Source organism: Saccopteryx bilineata, chromosome X (genome assembly GCF_036850765.1).
Source record: "Saccopteryx bilineata isolate mSacBil1 chromosome X, mSacBil1_pri_phased_curated, whole genome shotgun sequence".
NCBI lineage: Eukaryota > Metazoa > Chordata > Mammalia > Chiroptera > Emballonuridae > Saccopteryx > Saccopteryx bilineata.
Window position 1 is genome coordinate 140534375 of NC_089502.1, and position 26549 is coordinate 140560923.

Consider the following 26549-nt stretch of genomic DNA (forward strand, 5'->3'; position numbering starts at 1 on the left):
AAAGATATCATCAGTAACTATCTGTAATCTGCAAGATGTACAGCCATCTTTATTTCCACTTTGGGGTCAGGCTCAGAAATGTTAAGTGGTTTACCCAAGGCCACACCCCTGGGAGATGGGAGTGGGAATGGAAGCATCATCTGACTCTAAGGCATTTGCTCTTCCTTGGGTAGTGTGGTGTGTCCAGGATGCAGTAGAAATAGCAAGTATTTGAATGAAATGGACCAAGGTTTGAATTATATCTCAACTGCCCATTAGTTATGTCATTGGGAATTTCTAAAGCCTGTCCTCTGATGTTTCTTTAAACCACAATGAGATTTTCTCTCCTTCAAGTAAGTCTTGTATTTTATTTAGTTTCCCATAAGTGCTGTTCTTTTGTCATGGTGTAATTATTCAGCTGCAAGTACTCTCTCATTGGGGTCCTCTATGGTTAGGTCGAATTCATGCTGCTTCAGTGACCCAGCCTTTCCCAAACCATTTCTTGAGGCATCCAAAATGGATTTAGCAGAGGGTTGAATTCCCTCTTTGAAATGTGCTACTTAGGGATCCAAACTTCATTTTGACCTTCCAATTCAATAATTATAGCCCAAGATATTGTGTGTTTAAAACCTAAATGATTGTTTGCTTAAAATCGTAAGAACAAATTTGGAGGCCAGCTTACAGCACTTAAATGTTTAGCCTACCCTGGAAAAAAATGCATTCTTTGTCTTGCATCAACATGTTAATAAAGTCTAAAGTTCCTGCATAAACAGAACTTGCTTTAGTGGGAATTCTGAGAACATAAAGGGTGCAGGATCATAAATAGACTATAATAGTGAAAGCCATTTGCCTAGCATGGCACACAGAGTTTTTATTTAAGATTAATGAAAATTCAATAAGTAAAAAATACTAATATCCCTTCTGGTGGAGGAATCAAGATGAATCTTAACTTCATACAATAGAAATGTGTGTACCGAGAGCAGAACAATGTGGGCAATATTTGCAAAGTTATATTTTCATAATATTTTATAACCCGAATTCATATTCAATAAAAATACACTTCCTATCTCATTTTATCATTTTATGATCTTTCTGGAATCATCTAAAGGCAGTCGTTTTAGTAGTAAGTTATGACTTTATAAAGAATATTTTAATCATTTAGTATATTGCATTTAAACTCTCTGGACATATGATTATTAAAAATTATATTTGTACATGGAAAGCTGCCATTTTAATGTTCTTCTGCCTCTTCAAGTTGACTCTATTTTTGGAAATTCTATGGGAGTTAAATTCTAGAAGATCTGGGACCTTGGATGTCCCACAGACTGATCATAAGACTTTGGACCAATCGCTTATTCTTCGCAGGTCAATTTTGTTATCACAGAAAGGAAATAGTAACATGCTTCAGAGCATTCCTGTTGCAATATAAAAAGAAATTGTATGCAAACATCTTTGCCAAATGTAAAATGCTATTCAAAGATTAGTTATCCTTCCTGACAGTGCAATTTGTGCAATTTACTGCTCTTAACAGAAACTATTTATGAGTGGTTTGTGCTGTTGCTAGCTTAGGTTGTATGTAAACATTCATTCTCTCCCCTTGCCCTGGCTGAGTGAGACCTAAAATACAGCACTGAGCTATTTGTACTAAGATTGTCACTGTTCAAGGAACAGTCAGGCAGTGGATGAAATCAGAACAAATGATTCACTTTAAAGTGAGTTTTATTGAGCAGGCACTCCTCACCTCTAACACTTGAGTCTGTACTTTATAGTAAGACTTTAGTGGAATTGGTTAGAATTAAAAAGAATTATTACTTTACTAGTGGTAGATAAATGTAGGGGGAAAGATCCAATTATTGGGCCACTGACAGAAGTTTCATACATTTAAAGGCTATGTTTTGAGCCTAGAGTTCGGCTTTCCCTAGAGTACTTTTTAAAATATTTTTTCTTATCTTCTTAAGTCCAGGAAGTTGTTTAAAATTTTTTTACATATAATTATGCAAATTCACAAGTCTTAGATTTCTTTCCTGAAATCATCGAATAACAGTTCAGTATGTGGTCTCAAGAGGGTTATTACAGGGAATAAATAGATGTTATTATGTGTCATTTTGCCCATCAAAGAATACAGTGGCAATTACTGCATTGTAAAGGGAGTATACTCAAAATGATCACATTGCGTTATCTGCTAAAGGCCTGGGAAAGTTGAATAACTATTAGTTACTTTGCTCAAATAAGGCATTTGAGCCCCATTTGATAAAGGTTTGTTCACATTTTCTTCCTATTCACATCCTATTCACTTCTTTGGAAATAATTTCAAGACAAGTTACTCTAGTTTTAAAAACATGAAAGACAAATAATATCCTATACTTTGGTTTTTCTCCCCTACAATGCCTTCAGTTAATAAAAGGTTAGTCACAGCCCATGATATAAAATACTGGCTGTTGACTCACAGTTACACTAGAAGGGCCAATTTTACAGACTGCCAGGATAAAGATGATTTTAATTAAATCGCACAAATCCCTTTGTACTGCAACCAAACCCTACTCAGACTGACTGACTCTGAGCCATTCTGGCGTGTGTAGAGTTAACCAGGTTACCGGATTCCTAGTTAACTTCTTTCACCAGGAATGCAATTCATGTTTACCTATATAAGGAAACCTGTTCGGCTGACCTGAGTTTGGCGGATTTTTGCGCTTACTGGGAGGCGTGGAAGCTCGGAGCCTGCAGAGGGGAGTGAGCTGAGCTGGACAGAGCAAGCTTCCCGAACGCCCCAGCCACGGGGCTGAGCCGAGGCAGCCTGCTTGGAGGAACTACAGGTTTGCCTCTTCCAGATCCCAGTGAGGAACGAAAAGCCGTCCTGGGAAAATGGGGAAGCGGGTGAGTCTTACCGATCTCTCTGTCTCACTTCTGCTCAGTGGCAGCCCGGCTGCTCTGCCCCGGGAAGCAGAGAGGCTGAGCCCAGCCTCTCGCCCCACAGCTCCTTCCTGAACACGCACAATGCTGCGCAAATACCTCCACACAACTTTTCCTCCCTGTTTTGTACACCAAGACTCCACGGGGGCAATGATTTGAGCGCTTTAGACATTCCAGAGAGTGTTTTTAGTCACCAGGAGTTTCTAGACCATCCCGATGAGCTAACTTTCTCATCTTTGTTGCACTGGGAAACACTGGAAATGAGCCTTGGGGTGCTTTGCGGGAAGGCTGGGTCCCCAAGGAAGTAATAGTAAATCTAAGTGGGCTTCTTACAACCACAGACAATGTGATATTCTGCAGAAGTGCAATTTGTCATTGAAAAGGCAGTCTGAAGGTATCATTTTTCATTCATGCAGAAGCGAAATCCTTGTATCCTGCGCATATAAGAAAGGGCACCTTCAGAGACACTGAGGAAACAGGGAAGCCGACCTGGGCTCTTTGTTTCAGATCATGTAAAGAAGCTCACTCTTGCATTTTGACAAGTAGCGTGTGTCTATTTACATATAGGGCGAGAAAGATGAATAAAGGCTTTATGTCAAAGGCATTGCACTAGATTGATTTAAAATTTGGCTATATTCTACATGTATACAAAGATCTGAAGCTGAATGTAATTAAACATGGAAATGTGAAAGGCTTGCAGGGGAATTTCAGTTGTACTTGGGAACAGCCAATTATGAGACAACTGAGAAAGAAAACTATTCTAACTGAGTTCTGGGGCACAGATACAACTTTTGAAGAAAGTCTTTTTTCTTTCTTCTTCTTCGTCTTCTTTTTTAAATATAGCTGTCAAAAGTGATTTGGGACTCAGGTCCAAATTTTTATTTTTTAATATTTTATGGCAAGGTAATTTCTTAACTGAGTTACCTTGGTTAAACCATTTGAATGTATGAGGGCTCATCTATCAAAGAAATATTGTTGTTTTCTGTCATACACAGTGACTTCATGCTAGGAGTTTCAGGGAACAGAATTATGCTACCAATTACAGCAAGTGGCACAAGAAAACAATTTTTAATTTCTCATATTAAGAAACTAATTTCTTAAATTAAGTTCAAGAAAAATAATCAGTGCAAACAAGCAGATTGGAGAGAATAACTCCTTTTTTAAACATTACAGTTATAGAGTTATAGTCCACTCCCTCCTGAAGCTATTGATTGAATACAGGGAATGGCAACTGCTTATTCATAAAAACAAAAGCTGTGGCCAGTTTTATTTAGGGCCCTTGACTTGAAAAAGTGCAACTCTTCACAAGAACTCAGTTTAAGTGAGACCTGCTCACCTCTGTGACAATGAAACCCAGAAAAGCAGTGTATGTGATATAGTAGACATTTTAATAAATAAAATTCTTCAGAGCACAGAAGCAGCAGAACCGAGGAGACTGTTACAAATGTTTTAAAGCTGTTATCTCCTAGGTGCGGCTCAGAAAAACAGGAGTTTTGATATTGTATTGCTTTCAGTGGGAATCAGTAACCCAGGAGACACAAAACACTATTTTAAAATATACGGTTAATAACAGATGTTTATACCGGGTTGTCTCACCCTGCCGATGAGATGGCTCCCAGCCAAATCAACCAGCACGTCCGCCGTTTTTCCTGTGAGTTGATATGTACACAGTTATTATACACTAATTACATCAACAGCCAAGGGAATATATAACCAGAAAGATAGATAAGTCTCCGGGGGTGGGGAGGGCGGAGGGATAAGCACTGGGTTTTGAGTCCCATGTTTGGAGTTCTCCTTGCGGGTGGCGTATGAATTACTGCGGATGGCTGCCCCCCCCCCCCCAATCCACTTCTCAGTGGCTCCTCAGTAGCTCACTGGGAGGCAGTAATAGTGATTATTGTATTTAACACTTTGGTATTAATAAAGTTCCAGGAGGATTTGTTCTCAAAGATTAAAGTTATTTCAGTGTCCAAACTAATCCTCCAATGAAAGGCAGTGAGAACACGATCGTGTTGCATTAACCCTTAAGAAGAGAGAGAGAGAGAGAGAGAGAGAGAGTGTGTGTGTGTGTGTGTGTGCGCGCGCGCGCGCGCGCGTTGGCCTCTTCTTAAGGATCTCCTGAAAAGCTGATGGCAGAGTGTTTTTTTACTGGGATCCTTTGTAACATCAAGTTATTATTTATATTTCCCTTTCTCAGACTGCTATCGGGGTTTGTTCGGCTGGGCTTCTCCCACCACCAGTGTGGCCTTGTCCAGAGGCAATGACATAAAAGGACCTGGTTTCAAAAGTTATTTATTAAGTGTAAATTCTTTCCTTGGACACAGTACCAAATTTGTACACAGCATTCCTATCCCTGGTGAACTTTCTCTGGCTTTCTCTGCCTACCATTTGACATCAATTACCTTTTCAAAAACATTTTGCGTTATTAATTCCTGTTACATTCATTCAGCAAATATTTATTGAGTGCCTTTTGAAGTCCTATGCTAAGTACTCTGGAAGAAAAGCGGGTATATAAGAGACAGATGAATTCAAACCAAATCTTCATGCATCCCATAGCATTTCTGCAGAGAGAAATATCATTATTTGAATGGTGTGCAACATATGAACTATAATTGGCTACAAACTTTCTCAACCACTCATTTTTTTTGTTGATCTTTTTGAGGGACATTCTTTAAGTCAGAGCTTTCCAACTGGTGGGCACAAAGCAGGTAACACACAGGTCAAACGGTTCATGCTTTCAGTGAGCAGAGAGAGGATTTCCATGTTGGAACATGTCAGGCAGATGCCAGCGAACTTAGTGTATTTACAGAAGAAAGACACCGCCTTGCACCCTGCACATCATCTTTAAATGACACAGAGATGGATGATATCTCTATATTTTAACATCATTTTCAAGACCACACTTTTTTGGGTTGTCAGAGGTTCCTAGACACTACATAAAGAAAAGATATTTCCAGAGTTCCAGATGACTTGAGAGCTCTTATACTCACTTTTAACTGGCAATCATTAAGGTACAAGTTCCAGTGATAATTCTTATGAAGCTGACAAAAGAAGCTGCCGTGACTTCTCAGGTTGTATATATAAGACTCAGAATTAGGGACCGTGAATTAATAACTGATGTGTGCCAGTAGGATTGTCCAAGTATCTAGGGCATTGGCAAAACCAATTTAAACTATATATTTGAAGAAAAGTTAGCTGGCAAGGTGATAGACAGGACTAGGACTTCTAGTTAAATGTAAAAAGTACATTTCCATTTTTTAAATTAATTGCTTGCATTTACATATAAGGGAATCTTCTGTGAGTGAAACTTTCAAAGAAATTGGGTTACTTTATATATTATTGCCAAGGGTCTCTTAATTTTATTTTTTATTTAAAAGGAAAATAAAAATGGATAGCAGTGCTTTGTGGAATATAGCCTTCTCAGGTATGCTCGGTATTTAATAGCTGTAAAGAATGGCTCGACACTTTGCAGGGTGGAGCAAAAGTAGGTTTACAGTTGTGAGTATATGAAACAGTCTATTCTCATACTGTTAGTTATTGATTATAATATTATTTTCCATACGAACTACTGCAAAGCTACTTCTGCCTCACCCTATAATATGTGCTCATATGCTCATACTCTCTTGTGGGCTGCTCTTCACTTGTCTAAACTTGAGACAGAAATGAAATTAAGCAGAACCTCCTCAATTTGACAGTTTGAATTTTAACACGTGACAGAGTGGAATTTTGGTCAAAGTGCCTGAGCCAGGAAATGCTGCATTAGTTGTAGGTATTGTTCTGCAACAGAGGCCTTGGTTAGTTAAACCCCAATTAACCCCCCACCCCGCTCCTGGCAAAGTACTTAATTGTGCAGTTATTTAGATCTGTACTGACACACTCATCATGTATTGCCTTGGGGAACAAAACAGTATATAAACTACTAGAAAACAGGTAACAAATTTACTCGAACTGATATACTTAACTTAAAGTTAAGAAACAAAAGAATTACAGTGTTGCCCAAGTTTCTTCCAAAGCAGTGGATTGTGTGTTCAGCCAAATCATCCTAAACTTCTCTGGGATTCAATTTCCTCATCTATCAATAGAGACATAAATACACAATTGGTTGGATAGTTATGAGTATTGAAAATGGTCATGTGTGTGAAAACACCTAGTGCAATGCTGGCCATGAGGTCAGTAGTATTAGCTGCACTGAAATGGGTGGGAGTAGATTAGGCATCTTGAACAAACAATTAAGAGACTGGAGTAGAAGGAGACCCACATTAATGGCCTGCGTGCAATTTTGCCCACTCGGTGATTGAAAAATCTGCTTTTCGATGAAGCATGATATAGTTTCTAATGTCTCACACCAGTTCCCTTTTGCTTATTTTTGTTATCTGTTCATCCCTTATAGGGCTTTGCGTTTGAGACCCTTGTTCAAAAGGCTTTTTCCTTCTCTAAAAAAAAAAAAATCTGTTACTTCAAACATACTTCCCCTTTTAAGGTATTTTGGTAAAACAAATATGTTTTATAAAGAAAACAAAAATACTCACTTTGTACTTATTAATTTGACAGCTTGAAAGCTTTTCCAGCAGCCATGGTGGGAGGTACTGGGCTAGTTACCAAATTTATTGATAAAAGCCACTTGTTTTATTCACAAATAGAACATCTTTCTGCCTTCAGTCCATAATAACGTTTTTTCGGAGGTCTTAAGAGGGACCTCTCTAAAGGTGTCATGCCCTTCAAGGTTACCTTCGATCTCACTGTCCTCCCATTCCCCACCCACTGCCTCTCACCCTGTGGAATGGAACATTGAATCAGACCAGATGCGGTTCCTCTGATGTGTAGAGAATGTATGCTTTAGGCAGATGAGCCCTGGTAGACTTTACTCCTGACCAAGGCAGGTGTTGTTGTGATGGGGAAGCAGGGCAGCTATCTCAGTCAGCCCAGGCTGCTATAACAAAATGCCATAGACTGAGGGGCTTAAATGTTAGACATTTTTTCTCACAGTTGTGGATGCTGGGATGTTTAAGATCAAGGTGTAGACAGATTCAGTGTCTGGTGAGAGCTGTCTGCCTGGCTCGCAGATAACCACCTTCTTCTCACTGTGTCCACACATGGTGCAGAGACAGCCAGCTCTCTCTCTCTCTTCCTCTTCTTAGAAAGGATACTAATCCTATCATCGTGAACCATTCTCATGAACTTGAGTAACCTTAATGACCACCCAGAGGCCCCACCTTCAAATACCCTCACATTGGGGATTAGGGTGTGGAGGGCACAGTTCAGTCCAGAGCAGTGGCTTTATCAAAATGTGAAATTTCTTATTTTTTTACAAAGGTAATGCAAAATTAACGTTCAATACTGTACCAATTTATATTCCCTTTCCATGTCTGACAATATGATTTTCTACACCTTTGCCAAGAGTTTCTGTACTGTCTTTGAGTTTCCATCAAAAAGTAACAACGAGGCCCTGGCTGGTTGGCTTAGCGGTAGAGCGTCGGCTTAGCGTGCGGAGGACCCGGGTTCGATTCCCGGCCAGGGCACATAGGAGAAGCGCCCATTTGCTTCTCCACCCCTCCGCCGCGCTTTCCTCTCTGTCTCTCTCTTCCCCTCCCGCAGCCAAGGCTCCATTGGAGCAAAGATGGCCCGGGCGCTGGGGATGGCTCTGTGGCCTCTGCCTCAGGCGCTAGAGTGGCTCTGGTCGCAGCATGGCGACGCCCAGGATGGGCAGAGCATCGCCCCTGGTGGGCGTGCCGGGTGGATCCCGGTCGGGCGCATGCGGGAGTCTGTCTGACTGTCTCTCCCTGTTTCCAGCTTCAGAAAAATGCAAAAAAAAAAAAAAAAAAAAAGTAACAACGAAACTATATTTATTTTTTAAATGGTCCTACCTGAGAATACAGTTGTCCATTTGTACCCCCAGAAATATCCACCAAGTTACTGTATTTTTTAGTGATCGAATTCTTTAACCCTTTTAACATGTGTTCACAAATTCATGAAGAACCACACGCTTGGTGACTATCTGTCCAGACAACTTTCCTCCGGTCCCTTCTGAGCCATAAGAGGGTTTCTCTCTGGCCTGGAGAAATCCTTTCCTCCTTTTCATTTCTTTGACAGGCTTTTCCTAATGTATGAGGCTTGTTTCAAGTAATACCTAGGACTCAACAGAAGTGACAACAATATGAATTTACATGACTGAGAAGAGCAGATGACAATGACAACAATTATATTATACCATGACTACAGCCCAAACAACAAGTATCAGGTATTATCCCAGTATCAGTTATATTCACCTGCAAAGAATTTCCCCTGAGAACTCATGAAATAATGTTATCTACCTGTCCAGATGATGCCTAAAACTTCAGCATTAAGGAAGGCTTTCATTGTCTTTTCAAGTATCAGGACTGTCGTTGTAGAAACTAATGGCTCTGAAGAGAGCAAAACGGGTAGTTGCCATATATACTGCTTTGGTAATGATATTTCTCAAATTCCTGCTCTGAACCAGTCATCACCTTACACGCTAAGGCTGAAGTAATGCCTGCACTCCAGTAGTAGATAACAGTCTAGTGTAGAAAACAAACACTGATGAAACATCACGCGAACAGGGCTAAAGGTGCACCTACAATGAAAGCTGTAAAGTATAGCTATGTGTAAACTATGAGATTGTACTAGGAGGATTTAGCTAATGGGAGCAGGGGGAGGAAATCAAGTTTTGCTAAGGAAGGGATGCTTATACAGAGAGTTGTACAAAACAGTATGAGTCAGTGTATTTGGAGGAGGAGGAAATGGTCAGACTGTATTAGAGTTTTCAACAAGAGATGACATTTGTGTTTTGGAAAGGCCACATTGGCAGCAAACTGGAGAATAGATCTGAGGGGTGTCTGATCTATTCAGCGAACCAGACAGGAACCTAGGGGGGGAGATCCAGGGAAAGATGATGTCTACTTGTACTAATATTATGGGGGTAGAGATAAAGAGAAGTGGGTGGGTTTTAGTTATGTTTCAGAGGTGAAATAGACAGAAGTAGGTGATGAATGAGACATGGGCAGTGGTGAGGTACCAGGAAGTGTCAAGGCAGACTCTCAGAATTTGTTCTCCTAACTAGAGGGATAGTGGTGTTGATTAATGTTATTGGGAACGATGAAAGTTGACTTGGTTTAGAGGTAGAGGGAGGAATTCCTTGTAGTCTGATGGAATGGAAGATGAACAAATGTTTTGAGTCTGAAAGTTTTGGTGAGGGTTCAAATCTTAGCTCATTCATTTACTAGCTGTGTGATGCTAGGTTTCTCTGACTCTCCGTTTCCCCATCTTTAAAAATGAGACCGTGAACATCCACCTCAAAGGGTTGTTTGGACAATCAAAATAACTTCACGTATGGTCTAAGGTCCTACACACATGAGTGACTATTATTATCCCACACATTCACCAGCAATGAAACCTGGAAGAAGAATAACTGTTTTCAATAACTTCCTGGGGTGTGGGGTGGTACATGAAAGTCTTGACAGCTGAGATCTCAACACTCTGTAAGTTTACCTAAGTGCAGTTTTCTCCTTGTTGATAATGTACAGGGCAGCTATTAACTGCAGTTGTCTAGTGAATTCCTTCTATTTCATTCCAACCCCCTCTCCTCCGCTCCCTCAACCTGGATTAAGGAATCCCATACAAGACTAAACTACATTGCTTTTCTCAGCTGAGATCCTTTGTCACTTGTAAGAGGACTACAGAATTTAGGAAAATGTAACCTGAGAGTTTGCACTAACAGATGAGCGTACTTGATTAACTTCACACTCCCTGTAGGCTTGGGGTGAAGGTTTTACCATTCTATTTTTCTAGCATCAATTTAGCGAGAATTTTATATGACGTGTGATTCCACTGCCCTTGAGTGACCCCAGCAAATTCCTTGTGGCTTCCAAATATTCTCTCCTTAAAGGGAGCCATTAGGCAGTGAAAGCTGCAGCCATAGAGTTAGGAAAACCAGGGCATAGGCAGGTGAAGGGGGAAAGGGGCTTGAGCCCTGTGGAATCCAGGTAGCTTCCCTCTCTGCATGTGTTCTGTTCTTATAGGTTCCAGGTCACCACCAAAATTTTCCTGTTGCCTTGTTCCATTTCTTTCCCTTTGTTCTTGACACACTGTTAAGTTTCTTGTTTAAGAGCTGAACTTATCTCTCACTGACTTATCAAAAATATTGTTTTCATCAAAACCCCCTTCAGGTACTTTTGCACACAATAAACACTTATTTTCGTATAGAAAAACATGTGGGAGACAGTGGTAGGCATTCCATTTTGTCATTTTACTGGTGGCCTGTTTGGGTGGAAGATTGTGAAACGTTTGTATGAACTTTCAGATAACTAGGCTGTACCTGATTCTCCATGTGGATATTTGAGATTTTACTGTACATACCCAGACTGGGATTTGGGTGTGCAGGAGCAGTGGGGAAGGAAGTGGATGGAAGCCATTTCCTGAAATACAGGTCTCAGGCACATTTCTAAGAGCATCCTCTCTCTACTTCCCTCCCCTGCCTGCATGGTTCATTTTGGTGCAAATGCATTTTAAGATATAAGGGCAGTTTAAAAAGGCAGTTCTAAATCTGAATTGTTTCTCCCAGAGGGGCTGCTACTTCACTTCAGAAAGACACATTTGCCTTTAGTTTTGCCAAGCTCAAAGTAGGAGCATTCCATAGAAACTTCCAATTAGTATGTGCAATAGCAGTTGCCCTAACTCTGGATGTTTGAGGAATCCCAGTGCAATAGAAGGAAGCCAGAGCTAGACAGTGTCATACCAGAGAAAGAGTTCACTTTGCCCATGAATATGATTACCTGCCGTTAAATCCTTTGCCAATAGTTCAAAGATAATATAGGACCCTGTTAGAATGATTCAAAGTGGAGATCGCAGCAAAGAGAAAACACATCCAACATTACAATGAATGAAAGACGGTGAGAACTTCTGTTTCTAGTCCTCCAAACAAAGTTCTTGCAAAGATAAAGATGTGAGCTTTACACACCATCAGGCCTTCAGGTCTGTTTATCCTGCTCAGAAAGACTGAAATCAGGGAGGAGGAAGGCCTCTGCCAACAGATTGCAGGTCATAAATTAGTTAATAAAGCATGTCCCGTGTTATCTCTGAAACAGCTTATTTTATATATACTTGTCCATTTGATTTATTTGTTTCTCTGCTTACTCAAAGCTGTATTTTGGTAGCATAAGTCAATATATGAGTTTCAGATTATATAAAAGTTTATTTATAAATGACCTGCCTTCTGTGAGGAAAATAGCAGTGGTGTGTGTGTGTGTGTGTGTGTGTGTGTGTGTGTCTTGTATATAATTTATTGCTGTTGATCAGGAATTTCAAAGTTAACTCTCAATATATAATTCTAGTGATTCCAATGAAATATGCATATTGTTATATGCCAAAATATATTGATTTTTATCATAAAGTTAATTTTTATTGCTGCTTCTTAGACCTTTTCAGGGCTTCTATAGTTCTAGTAGAATATTTCCACATATTATTATGTCTAGTTCTTGTTGACTAGAGTCACTTCATTGATAAAGTAACACTATATGTATCTGTGTATGTTTCTCTGTGTATTACATATATAGAAATGCATGTGCCCTTTTGAAAGTTTCTCTATATTAAGGACAATAGGCTGTAGCCATTGTTTAACCGATTTCTTCAAATTCAGACACAAGATATATGAAGAGAAAATGTCACAATATTTTAAGACCAAGTATAATGATTTAGAAGATAAATGGAAGTCCTAAGAGGTAAGAGAGAAAGAGAAAACAAAGAAAAAAAGAGAATGAAAGAGAGAAGCAGGAGAAGTGAAGTCCCCAAGCCACAAAAATGTACTCACCCCTCCCCAGCCAAGCCCACCCTCCATATCTAAACACAAGCCTGGCAGACAAGCAGGTGGAGGACTAAGGAATCAAGAAAAGAAGGGGCAAGCCACTCAGTGCTAGAAAATACTGGCGACCCAAGAGTGGAGGGAGGAAGAAAGGGATGGGGAGAGAAGGGGGGGGGACATGAACAAAATAAATAGTGAAAATGAAGCTTCAGGGGAGATTCTTGCAAAGTTAGAGCAAATGAGCAAAAAAAGGGAAATATAGAAGACCATAAGAAATGAGGAAGTGACATTAAAAATCAGAAATATGAAATGAGACGAAAGTGGTCATTGTGCTTGTGTTGGTGAATGGCTGATAAGACGTTCTCTAGGGGCTTGATGAAAGTAGGGGTAGATGGCACTGAAATGAAGGTGGGCAGGTGGAAGAGAGCGGGGGAGAGCATGAGCGAGGCCAAGGCAGCACTGTCAGTCCATGTGAGAAGCCAGCCAAGCAGCATGTCCCAGATGGCTGCATAGTAATGTCCTAATGGGGCTCATCCCAGTGAAACTGGCCCCTGAAGGTGGCGAAGCTCATCTAATCCATAACAGATTCTACCTGCAATAGTAGTATGAATGCAACTTGCTTTGAAAATGTCCCTACTAGAAAAGGCTTGTGTAGCTGGGATTGTGGGCTTCTAAGCTGTGTAGCGCTCCAGAGGAGATGACTATTCTTGATTGAATAAACAATGATTCTAGGGTGGTGACCAATAGCTTGATGGTCTAGCTGATACTCCAATTGTCTTCCAGACTCCTAGGAGTCATTTGTTTGGCCAGTAGTACCTGGCTTAATATATATTAAACGCTTGAATTTCTGGAGAGGAGAAGGAGGAAGAGGTCACTGTATATGAATCCATTTCCACTCTCAAGCTTTATACAAGTACCCAGTGCTTGACTCAGTAACTGCCAGGCTGAGAGCCTGCCCATGAAATTCCAAGTCCGGTCTCTTGTGGGTTTGGACTTGCTCATTTATTTTTACTGTGATTTTGCTCCTAATAACTTCTGTTTGTAATTCAGCAACCCAAGGAATTGTTTTTATGGCAATTTCAAATCTTATAGTCAATCACACGTTTCAAGGCTCATTTCAGGAAACAAGTTGGACGCAGCATGTTAGCAGTGAATTATTAACTCTTACCTGCAGCAGGGAATGAAAATGAGAGTGGTTGAGGAACACTCCCCATTTGTTGACTCAAAGTTACGCAGCTGCATTTAAAACTCCAGTGGGCAATTCTGAAGATGGCAAACATGACTTTGATACAGTGCCATAGCACCTCCATTAGTGCCCTGGTTAGAATGCAAACATCTGCTTGCTTTTATTGCCCATGTGTTACTTAAAATGGTCTGTTTCTTTATGACGTAAATCACTGGAATCAACCGACTATTTTTAAAGACTCTTTTAGTGTTTCCCTGAAACAATCACCCTTTACAATTGTTTAATAGATAATTGGCCTTTTAGGTACACAAAAATTACAAATATTGTATTTTCTACTTTTGTGACCTTTCTCAAGGATGACATTATGACTAAAGTACCCTGGCCTGATATCTTTTGGGGCTGTGTGAAATGTCTATCCATGTTAGCACATTAGGTCAAAAAAAATTCACATTTTCATTTCATGAATGTAGGACAGTTGACCTGGAATGAGGGTTTTGCTCACTGCCCATAGTTTTGTGGCTTTGCTTAATTCAGTTTCCCCGAAAGTTTTCACTATTTTCTTCCCTACATAGTTATCTTACTCTGGCAAGTGTGATCTACCCATCCATGCAGATAAACTCAGGGTAGCAAGGATCCTCACTTTAATTCCAAGGCACTGACTGTATTCCAGAGACTCTTGATGGTCAATTTTTTTAAGGTGGGAGGAAGGGAGATAGTGAGGCAGACTCCTGCATGCACCCCGGCCAGGACTGGCAAATTTTGTCTGGGACCGATGAGCTGGACTCGAATACTGAGCTACTTTTAGCACCTGAGGCTGATGCACTGGGACAAACTAAGCTATCCTCAGTGCCTAGGTAGGGACATGCTCGAACCAATCAAGCCACTGGCTGTGGGAAGGGAAGAAGGAAAGAAGGGGTAGGAGGAGGAGAAGCAGAAGGTCACTTCTCCTGTGTGCCCTGACTGGGGGTCAAATCCAGGATATCCATATGCCAGGCTGATGCTCTGTCCACTGAGTAACTGGCCAGAGCCTTGATGGCAATTTTATCTTACTTCTATGGTGATTAAGGATCTGAAGCCAGTGGGACTGCTTAAGAAAATGAGAGTAATGAAATATGAAACAAAGGCTCTACCTATGGGAAAGATAAAACCAATGAATTACAATCCCAGATATGAGAAAATTGGCAAAAGACATAATAAATAGTAGAAGGCTCCTCTTAGCTCACTGATTAGAAGGCCTTGGGAGAACATATCTATACATACTATATCCTTTAACTTGTAGAATGTTACAGAATAAGCCATCTCAAAGAGTATTCTCATGATATCCCGTGAAATATGGCTCCTACTCAGATCCTAGGATTGCATGGAGGCAGGAGGCCTCCATGGGATGCTCAAGGGAAGAATATTGGTAGGTGATAATTTGAGGATTAGGACAGTCCCTGAAATTTGCCAAAGAATTAAGACAAAGACTAAATGAAAACTCACAGAGACCAAACAGACAAATGTGGAAATGTTAGGTTATAATTTCTTTCCATATACCATCTATTTGTTTCTTATTCTCTCTGAGTCCTAAATATTGAATTTAAGAAAGGAACTGAATGCACACCAAAAGGGAAGCAATAGGAGTGGGAAAAGCACACCAATACCTCGTAACTAGAAAGAGAAAAAGAATGGGAGGGAGAATTCAAGACCATCGAATGAAGTAACAACTACAATGTAATGTTTAAGAAAAGGAATATAGTGTTCCATAGTCACAAATGGAGGGATGTGAGTAAGGGAGAGAAATTAGAAGACTAGATGAGTGGTCTTGGAACTTTTTCAATATGTCTAAGTATATTCTCTCTCTCACACACACAGAGAGAGAGAGAGAGAGAAAGAGAGAGAGAGAGAGAGAGAGAGAGAGAGAGAGAGATATGTTCATATAAGGCATATTGTTCCCTATAAATAAACCAAAGTAAAACTACTATATATGTGTCACTTCCCATCCCAGCTAAGGAAACCTGTGAGCACTCACTTTGATCTCACAACTCTCACTTTCCCACAGCCAACACCACTGCTGTTTAATGACTTGTAGCAGGTGCAAGCTGCACTGACCTAGGAGAACAACTTTTGAGCTATGCAGGCCTGAATTAGAATCTCTGCCATGATACTTGCTAGCTAGACTTCATACTCTTAACACTTAACTCCCTGACCTTCAGTCCTTTGACTACCTGCCTGCCAGAGTCATTTGTTAAGACTAACTTAGAAAATGTCTGTGCAGTATTCTTCACAGAGCAAGTGCTCAATAAATACTGGTCAGTATCATCCCCATTAAGTTCCTCGAGAGTGATGGCCTAATATTTGAGAAACATGTGAGCTGTGGAACTATCACTCTGAAGGACAAATCATACAAAACACACTGCCTTCAGTGAAGAGGATACCCGCTAAAGAGCTTTGGGATATGTTGGTTAATACTGCTTTTACTTTAAAGCACTCAGAATTGTTTAGACTTCCTTCAGAAGTCTGTGGACTTAGGCAGGACTTATGGTCTCTTTGTTACTATAGCTAGTGAAAAGGATTGATAACATGTTGAGACAGAGACCTGAGAGCTGAAGGTGGACACTCATCCCCTACCACGCCATTCATTCAGTTCACAATGAACCGATTTATACTTTTCAAAAATCTGTCTGAGACTAGATCAGCCTAAAGCTTCACATGTAAAGCATTGCTCAAATAAATTTGAACTAATGCTACTAAAATATTCAGTGATTGCAAGCAACCGTTGTAACGTATGTTGGCTCAAAATTAACTTTTAAGGATTTTGCCTGGAGACAAATTCTTAGTGAAGTGCTTGAACAAATTAAGTACAAAGTTAAAATTTGTTTGGAAGATGATGTTTTACCCAGACTGGTTTTGTATTTCCTCTTGGATCAGAAACATGTTAGTCCTTTTAAAAATATACATGTCCTAGGCCCTGGCCGGTTGGCTCAGTGGCAGAGCGTCAACCTGGCGTGTAGAAGTCCTGGGATCGATTCCCGGCCAGGGCACACAGGAGAAGCGCCCATTTGCTTCTCCACCCCTCCCCCTCCCCTTCCTCTCTGTCTCTCTCTTCCCCTCCCGCAGCCGAGGCTCCATTGGAGCCAAGATGGCCCGGGTGCTGGGGATGGCTCCTTGGCCTCTGCCCCAGGCGCTAAAGTGGCTCTGGTTGCGGCAGAGTGACGCCCCGGAGGAGCACAGCATTGCCCCCTGGTGGGCAGAGCGTCGCCCCCTGGTGGGCGTGCCGGGTGGATCCCGGTCGGGCGCATGCGGGAGTCTGTCTGTCTCTCCCGGTTTCTAGCTTCAGAAAAATACAAATATATATATATATATATATATATATATATATATATATATATATACACACACACACACACACACACACACACACACACACACACATGTCCTAAAGACACATTTCAAGAGGGCAGAAACCCTAATCAACATCAAAATGCCATTTCTGTAAATATGCAAAATGGCATCAATATGGAATGAAAGAAATTAATATTCATCCCCATTTCTCTTCCTGTCACTTTCAAGGAAACGTTCTTTTGATGGAAAACAAAATTATGTTGAAGTCATCCTAAGATTATTCATAATTGTAAGTTTTTCAAAGTACTTCATTGCTGAAGTCTACTTACCATAAACACTTAATTTTACTTTTCCTCATCTTAGATTCTGAGGCACAGGTGAATGATTTATTTGCTTGTTTTACTGAAAGATTATAAAACTATTCCTCTGTAGTGTTTTATATATAACAAAGACCACTGAGGAGAAAACACTTAGTATTTCCCGTCTTTCACATGAGCTAGATGAAAATTAAAGAGCACAGATCTCTGTTGCTAAATTACCTTAGAGTCAAGATGTGTTTTTTTTTCCATCACACACACACCTGACCCTTCAAGAGTGCTTAATTGTCATAACATCTTTCTGTGGAAGTGTCAGTTACTCTCCATCGTAGAGAATAACCACTAACGTGGAAACACCTAAGAGCTCAACATCAAAGAGCCTGAGACAGCCCTGCCTTAATGCCAGAATTTGGATTGTCTGGTGAGACTGTAATTTGGTTTTTTAATTAGAAAAAATATGGTAGAGACAGAAGCTGGGCCTGTCAGCTCATCTGGCTGGGTATCCGCTACCTCCTTCCTCCTTTAGTATTGCTACATCAGGGCCCCTTCTGAAAGGAAGTCCCTCTGTCACAGGTACCTTTGCTTATGTACAGCTCCCCAAACATGCTCTCAAGTTCATTTTGTAGGTAATGATATTTGTTAAACAGTATTCAAAGTGGCACAGAGAAATTTGTTTTCCCACATACACATGGAAATAATGTTCATAGTAAAATTATTTGGAGTCTGTGCAGTAGCACGAAAGATGCAATTTAATTGATTGTTGCTGTTCACTAATTGTTCAACAGTTTTTACGAATCTGTTGTGTTCAGGAAAATCTGCTGGAGACTTAAGAATAGTCAGAACATGGTCGATATTTTAGCATCTTGTACAACCTTAACGTGCACAGTTTACTAGAGGATGAAGCAGCTATAATATAAAACACAAGCCATTCATTTGTTCAACCACATTTATTAGGTACCTAGTTATTAGCCTATGGAGACATACGTCTCCTGCCCTCAAGGAAATTACAGTTTGATAAAGAATTTTAAATAGGTGCTAAGTAGAAGCACAAACTCAACATTTTCATTAGAAACATAACTGAAATATAGCAAGTGTGAAGAAAGCTATGATCTGTTGAATGTCAGAAATAACAACTCTGGCTTATGCTTATATCAATATTGACCTCATAAAGACTGTGTAATTGACAGAAAAGGGCTGAAACGGTTTCTTGGCTGTTCTTTTGTAATTTACTTTCCAGTTATGGTTTACGTCTCCATTATCTACCTGAAATGGTTCTGAAGTGGTTGAAGACATTGCTCAGGCTTTGGTAAGCTTCGGAGTCTGCAGGGAAGAGAGCAAGGAGGCATGTAGCTGGGCCCCAACTGCTCAAATTCTGATCCTCCCGGTCTTGGCCTGACTGAGGGTCTGCATTGCCCACGAGTGTGCAGGTGATGCTGAGACTGCTGGTCCAAAGACACTGTTTAGGGCAGCACTAGTTTGTGTATGGATGCGCTGTTGCTGTGCCTTGAAGTCCTGAGGAGAGAGTGAACGGTGTCATTCCCAGTGGAGGGGAAAAAACTGTTGCCCGATTTAACACAGAAATGAAATAAATTCTTCTTTCGACTGTTTTGGACCTCCGGATTTGCCTGGTAAGGCTTTAGATTTGAAGAATTGAACCTTAGCGGAACTGGTTCAACCCTCCCTAGTTGGTTTAGTCAACTGGTCAACTGTACAGCCGTGTAAGCCCTGGGGCCTGATGAGAGGGTTTATTTACTGGAGCTGCAAAGCTTCCATTTCCATTTCCCATACACACCCGGGAGAATTCGGAAACATTGTTTATGTGTTTGCACTTTGCTGGCCCTGATCATCTGCCCATGCCATAAGCAATTTCCATTTGAGCGGAGAAGCCACAGAAGACCCCATGGAGGGAGGCTGTGGCAAGGATAGGTGGCTAGATGTGAGCGCACAGCGTCCCGAAGAGTCAGGTAAACCATGTCCCGTCTTCCATGGTGAGAAACACCCTGTCCTTGGCTGCTTCCATCTGTAATTTTCTGCTGCAGTGTGGCAGGGTGAGAGCATTAGATGGCGCAACAGAAATAATTTCTGGTCCTGGCTCAGTGTGTACTGCCCATTCTGTAACATGTGACCCTTTAGAGTCAGTTAATGTCTCTAGTCTGACTTCATGGGCCTATAAAATGAGAATGTGTGATGGCAGGAACTTTTTAGAGGGCCTTTATCATGGCATCACTTGTTATCAAGTATTTTTGTGATAATGTTAAAAATGCTTATTTTGAAATATGTGCAAAGGGAAGTTTTAAAAGTTGTAAGTATGAAATTACCATATAGCCCAGAAACTGCACTCTTGGACAGTTATCCCAGAGAAATTAAATATCCACAAAAATACCTATGCATAAACATTCACAGAAGCTCTATTCATGTGAGTCTGAACCTAGAAAGAACCCAAGTGCCCTCCCACATGTACAGGGTTAAACAAGCTGTGGTACATCTATGCCATGGAGCACTACATAGCCGTAAAAAGGAATGAGCGATTGATATCTTTGGCAATTTGTATGAATCTCCAGGGAATTAGTCCAAGTTAAACAAGGCAATCCTAAAAGGTTATATACTGCATGACTCGATTTACATAAAATTCTTGAAATAATAACATTTTAGAAATAAAGAACAGCCTGACCAGGCGGTGGCGCAGTGGATAGAGCGTCTGACTGGGATGCAGAGGACCCGGGTTCGAGACCCCAAGGTCGCCAGCTTGAGTGCGGGCTCATCTGGCTTAAGGAAAAGCCCACCAGCTTGAACCCAGGGTCGCTGGCTCCAGCAAGGGGTTACTAGGTCTGCTGAAGGCCCGCAGTCAAGGCACATATGAGAAAGCAATCAATGAACAACTAAGGTGTTGCAACGCGCAACGAAAAACTAATGATTGATGCTTCTCATCTCTCTTCGTTCCTGTCTGTCTGTCCCTGTCTATCCCTCTCTCTGACTCACTCTCTGTCTCTGTAAAAAATAAATAAATAAATAAATAAATATTAAAAAAAAAGAAAGAAAGAACAGATTAGTGGCTGCCAGGGAAAAGAAGGAGGTGGATGTAGTTATAGAAGGTTACACAAAGAATCCTAGTGGGGATGGAACTTTTTGTAGCTTCATTCTGGATGTAGACAGACAGACCTCATATGTAACAACACTGTATAGAATTAAATATACATACTCACACCAGGACAAGTAAAACTGGAGATATCTGAATAGCTCAGTAGATTATATCAATGTCTATATCCTGCCTATGATATATATTGTAGTTTGGCAACTACATATAACCATAGAGAGAAATTAGGCAAAGGGCACAAGGGTGTCATTTCTTACAACTGCATGTGAATGTACAGTTACCACAATAAAAATTTCAATGAATTTTTTTAAAGAAATATAAAAACTTGTTTTTTATCAGCTGCCCTAGTAACCAAAAACTGCTGTTAATATGATTTAAAATGTCATTATACTCAGTAGTTTTCACTAATTATTTATCAATAGATCTTCTCTACTTTTATAAACTTTCTGAAAGTCAACCAGTGAACATATATGACAAAAATAATGAGGTATGATCCTCTGCAGCAGAGATTGGCAAACACTGGCCCACGGGCCAGCTCCAGGTCACTATCAGCTTTGGTACAGCCCAGAAACTAAGGATGATTTGTACATTTTGAATTTGAAAAACAATTCAAAAGAAGAGTAATATTTTGTGACAAGTGAAAACTAGATGAAATCTAAACTTGTCTCCATGAGTGGTTTTCCTGGCACACAGCCACACTCGTCCATCCGAGTGCTGTCCTACGGCAGCCCTGCCGAGTTGCTGTGACAGAGACTGCCTGTCACACAGCCCGAAACCTCGAGCATCTGACCCTTTCCGGAGAAAGTCCGTCCGCCTCTGCACCGCAGGGTCATTGCCCAGCAGGTACCAGTCCTGTGAGGGCTTCCCATTGCACTTGGATTTCCTAAGGTAGCCCTGACAAGAGACATGTGGTTTCTAGGCATGTTTTGCGAAAAAAAAAATAAGAAAAAGAATGCTAAAAGTTCACAACGTAAATTTGATAGGAAAATGTCTGAAGTGTCACTCACTGGATCAATAACAGGTAGTCTTGGGTTATTTTGCATGTATACTTGCTATGTTGCCCGTCTTTCTGTGCTTTCTTACTCTTCTTTAAAATAATGATAATGAAAAGTAAAATAAAATTAAAATTAAATAGCGATAATGATACTCAGTCTCAGACATGTTCAGAGGATTCAATCAACTTATATGTCAAGTGCCTGACGTGTAGTGGGGCTCAGCAAATGCCAGTCCGAGCCGGAAGTGCCACTAGTCCGGGCGCTCCACATCTCACATCCTTCAACCTAACCTCAGGATCTCCAAAGTGGCCTCACTATCCTTTTGAAAACATCACTCCCACTCCGCTTTTGCAGTGTTCTTCACAGATGTCTATGGAGTATCTCTTTTCAAAACTAGACCATCTCCCTGTTGCCCAGACCTCTCCACTGAGAGACCCAAGTGTAGGCTCTGACACAGTGGAATATAATCAAATCTCTTTTTCAATTATAGGATGAAATATGTGTTCAGTGCTGGGGAAAGCTTGCAGATTGATGTTATCCCAGTAGGTTCCTCACTAGTCTCCAAGAAGAGGCCAATTCAGGTTTTAAAATATTTCCAGGCCTTTGGGTTATAAGGACAACCTTCTCATTGAAATCATATAATCTAAAGGGAAACGTGCAGGTAGACCGCCTGCCAGGTCATTGTAGGTGAACATTCAATTCTAAGTGCCCTGGCTTGTAATTAATTCTCCACACTGGTTCAGTGGGGATTTGAGCATGCTTCCCACATAGCCCGTCCTCAGGCAAGTCAGGCTGGTGGCTGGGAGGCCTGTGTTCTATGCCACACAGACTGGAATGGACATAAACTCCAGCCTGAGGTGTCCTCCCCACTCAGGGTCAGGCAGAGCAGGACCGGAATGGCCCAGTGCTGGTAGCAGTGTGCATCACCCATCATTACTCTGATTCCTCAGAGAGACGCTTAGAGAGCAGTGTTTCAGGGTGCTCTCGTTTATCTAGTTTTGGATCAGAAAAGGTAGTGACAGGAACAAAAGGGGGCAGAAAAAAATGGATGATTTTTTTGATTGAGTCAAATGAGTATTTTGGGAGTTTCTCAATCTTTTTTCTTCAGAGCTATGGCTTAAATTACTTAGTTTCTTTATGTCACCACTCTTCTCCATGTGTCTTGAAGATATGGCAACTTAACACCCAGCAAAATGCAACTACATGTGTGTGATGAGCCAATATATACTTTTTCTGTGTGGCTGTTCAAGTTTAGTTACCTACAGATAACTGAGAATTGTCTGTCCCCATGTTAGCCTGCCTGCCACCCTCACTGCTCTTTCAAGACTGTCTCCAAATAATATCACTGATGACCTCTTCTTGGCTGAATCCACTCAGTACTTTAGCCCTTACTGTACTTCAAATCTCTGTAATATTTTATAGTGCTTTGTCCTGACATTTATTATTTTTATTTAGAAATTAAATTTAATGGGGTGACATTGGTCCATAGTTTGCAAAGGTACATGTACCCCCATGTATATCACAGCATTAGTCATGGTTGCCAAGACATGGAAACAACCAAAGTGTCCCTTGAAAGAAGGTTGGATACAACCTTGGTGTATCAGGATGATGCTCCAACCAACTTAACTACCTGGCTAAGGATGTCCTGACATTGCTTATGCATTGCTTTCCAAATCTTTAAATTCAGGGACCAATATGATTTTTTTAAATGGCAGGTGACTAATATCAGTTGCTGACTTTAAATTTTGCCCCTAACGATATAACAACAACAACAACAACAAAACCCTCTCACACACAAAAAAAATTTTTAAGGATATTTTACCATAAAAAAACATAAGTAAGACATAACCCAAAAGAGTAGTTATTATATTAAATAAATTTAGTTTTATAAAACATTATTAAATTATTCACATTTTCTTTATTTCATTACTCTTCATTTGAAACTTCATCATTAATTGCCAGTTAGATTACTTGAAAAGAATATTTTCAAAATTAACTGCAGTAACATTTGTACTTACCAAAAAGAAGCAGTTATTTGCCTATTTCGGATTCATTTCATATAATAAGACCTATTTTGGTTGATAATGTGAGGAACTTGAATGCCATAATAGAAATGCATTTGGACAATTGGAGTTCTAGATCCTAGATTTATAGATCTCTCTAGTTGACAAGAGTGTAACCTGTTCATAAATATAAAACATATTAACATCAGAAACATCTGGTTTCCACTCAAACATGTAAAGAACTTGGAAACCATCACTTCTGCCCTCTCAACAAGAAAAAAGCTAAACAAACTTAAAATCAATGATTTTCCTTAACTCCATCAGAGAATTTGAGTTCTCTGATGTGTATGGTTAAACTTCCACCCCCAAAACTGGAGAGAGAGGCAAGTTCTGAGACTGTAGTTCAGTTCACTTGAAGCAGAAGTCATTGGACCCAGTAGCTGGTAGTAGCACTTAAACCGTAACTTCAGTGAATTGCTAGTAGCTGGAAATGAGCTAGTTTAAGATTTTAAAACTCTTGGGGGCTCAGTCTAAGTGGGGTCAACAGACTTTCGTGAGTTTTACTTATAGATTCCCCACCAAATTGTCATGGTGAAAATCACAGAAAAATTTCCCTGTGCTTTGTCAGGATGAGGGGCAAAGTAACCATTTTGAAGTACAAAAGTAGACATTTTGAAAGAAGCCTATGGTAAAAGTAAGTATTTTGAAACAAACCCAGAGCATTCTTTGCAGCAAGGGGAAAGAAAGAAATTACCAGAGCACTAATCTGATTTGTGAGAAGGGAAGTACCTAATTCCAGCCCTCTCTAGTCTTTCAGTCTTAACTGAGGGAAAAAATAAAAGCTAAGATGCACTGTGAAGATTACAGCCCAGGGGCACAGTCACACTGAAAAATTAAGAACTAATCGTACATTTATAGAATGTTTCCCTACCCCTCCACATACACTCCATATTAATAGAGCTCCTGTATAATGACAATAGATAACAACTGAAATAACTGCAATGTTCAGACTCTATTTAAGAACGAGTTTCTAGGCCCTGGCCGGTTGGCTCAGCGGTAGAGCGTTGGCCTGGCGTGTGGGGGACCCAGGTTCGATTCCCGGCCAGGGCACATAGGAGAAGTGCCCATCTGCTTCTCCACCCCCCCTCCTTCCTCTCTGTCTCTCTCTTCCCCTCCCGCAGCCAAGGCTCCATTGGAGCAAAGATGGCCCGGGCGCTGGGGATGGCTCCTTGGCTTCTGCCCCAGGCGCTAGAGTGGCTCTGGTCGCAGAAGAGCGATGCCCCGGAGGGGCAGAGCATAGCCCCCTGGTGGGCAGAGCTTCGCCCCTGGTGGGCGTGCTGGGTGGATCCCGGCCGGGCGCATGCGGGAGTCTGTCTGACTGTCTCTCCCTGTTTCCAGCTTCAGAAAAGTACAAAAAAAAAAGGAGTTTCTAGGGAAACAAGAAAACAACAGGAGGGGAAATCAAAACAAAACAAGGATATTGAGGAAATTGAAGCTTCTGACACTTAGCAGCAACAAACACCAAACACAACCTAACTGCTTGGTAGATCAACATAAAACTTACATCTCAGTTTCTCTTACTCAATACATCATGCCCCACTTTCAACAAAAAATTACCAAGCATTCTGAAAAGCAAGAAAAACCACCACCTGAAGAGACAAAGCAAGAATCAGAACCAGACTCATATATGGTAGAGCTTTTGGAATTATCAGACCAGGAATTTAAGATATATCTATGATTAATATGCTAATAGCTCTAATGGAAGAAAATGGACAAAGTGCAAGAACAGATGGGTAATATAAATAGAAATGGAAACTCTGAGAAAGAATCAAAAGGAAATGCTAGAAACAAAAATACCATAACAGAAATGAAGAATGCCTTTGATAGGCTCATTAGCGGACTGTGCATGGCCAAGGAAAGAATCAGTGAACTGAAAAATAGGCCAGTAAAAAAACTTTCCCAAACTGAAATGCAAAGAGAGAGAATAAAAGGGAGTGTAATATCCAAGGACAGTAAGACAATTACAAAAGGTATAATTATATACACAATGGGACTACCAGAAGAAGAAAAAAAAGAAAAATGGAGAAGAAAAAATAATTGAAGTTATAATAGCTGAGAATTTTCCAAAATTAATTACAGGAACCAAACCACAAATCCAGTAAGTTCATAGAACACAAAACAGAATAAATACCAAAAGTCTCTACCTAGCCATGTCATAATTAAACTTCAGGAAACCAAAGACAAGGAGAAAATACAGTAACAGCTACTTATTATATCCCAAGCATAATATAAGCATTTTACTTACATCATGTCATTTAATTTATATGGAAACTTCCATCTCAAGGACTTTATATTTATTCCCATTTACAGATTATAAAACTGAGGGTCATGAAGATTAAGGCCATTTGGTCAGTAAGTGAACTGGTCAGAATTCAAACTCAAGAGCTACTCAACCCCACAGGGTGTGTCTCAGTACTAGGAAATAGTGCTGATGGGGCATAACTTAGTATAATGAATAAATGTTGGCCTCAAAAAAGAAAGTTATAAATTTCTGCATTTGCTTAATAAAGTTTAGAGCTATGGTTACCTGTTAATATGGAAATTGTCAAACATAAATTGTCACTTTTAATATTTATACAAAGGAACTGATATTGAACATAGGGGCCAATCTGCAAATGAAGAGGGAAACAAAATCAAACAAAAAAGGGGAATTTTTAAAATTCCAAGTGAGCTTTGACTAATTTTTAAAGCCAAGAGAAATAACAATTTCTCATATTACTAAATGTAATTGGGCCAGAAATTTTTTGAATTTGAGTCTTGATTCTCTATTTATTACAAAATAAAAGCTCTGTAAAAGCTGGACACTGTCTAATCCAAAGGACCATTTTCTGACGATGAAGCCAAGCCCAACAGAGCTAGCCTAAGCA

The 26549-nt window shown here is 40.4% G+C and overlaps 1 protein-coding gene across 1 annotated transcript in view; it reads left to right on the forward strand.

Moving 5' to 3' along the window:
- Positions 1-2714: 2714 nt before the first annotated feature.
- Positions 2715-26549, forward strand: part of MID1 (midline 1) — a 346779-nt gene continuing 322944 nt past the window's right edge. The window contains exon 1 of the mRNA XM_066249082.1: positions 2715-2853. The gene's annotated coding sequence lies outside the window, so the exon portion shown is untranslated. The remainder of the gene's footprint in view (positions 2854-26549) is intronic.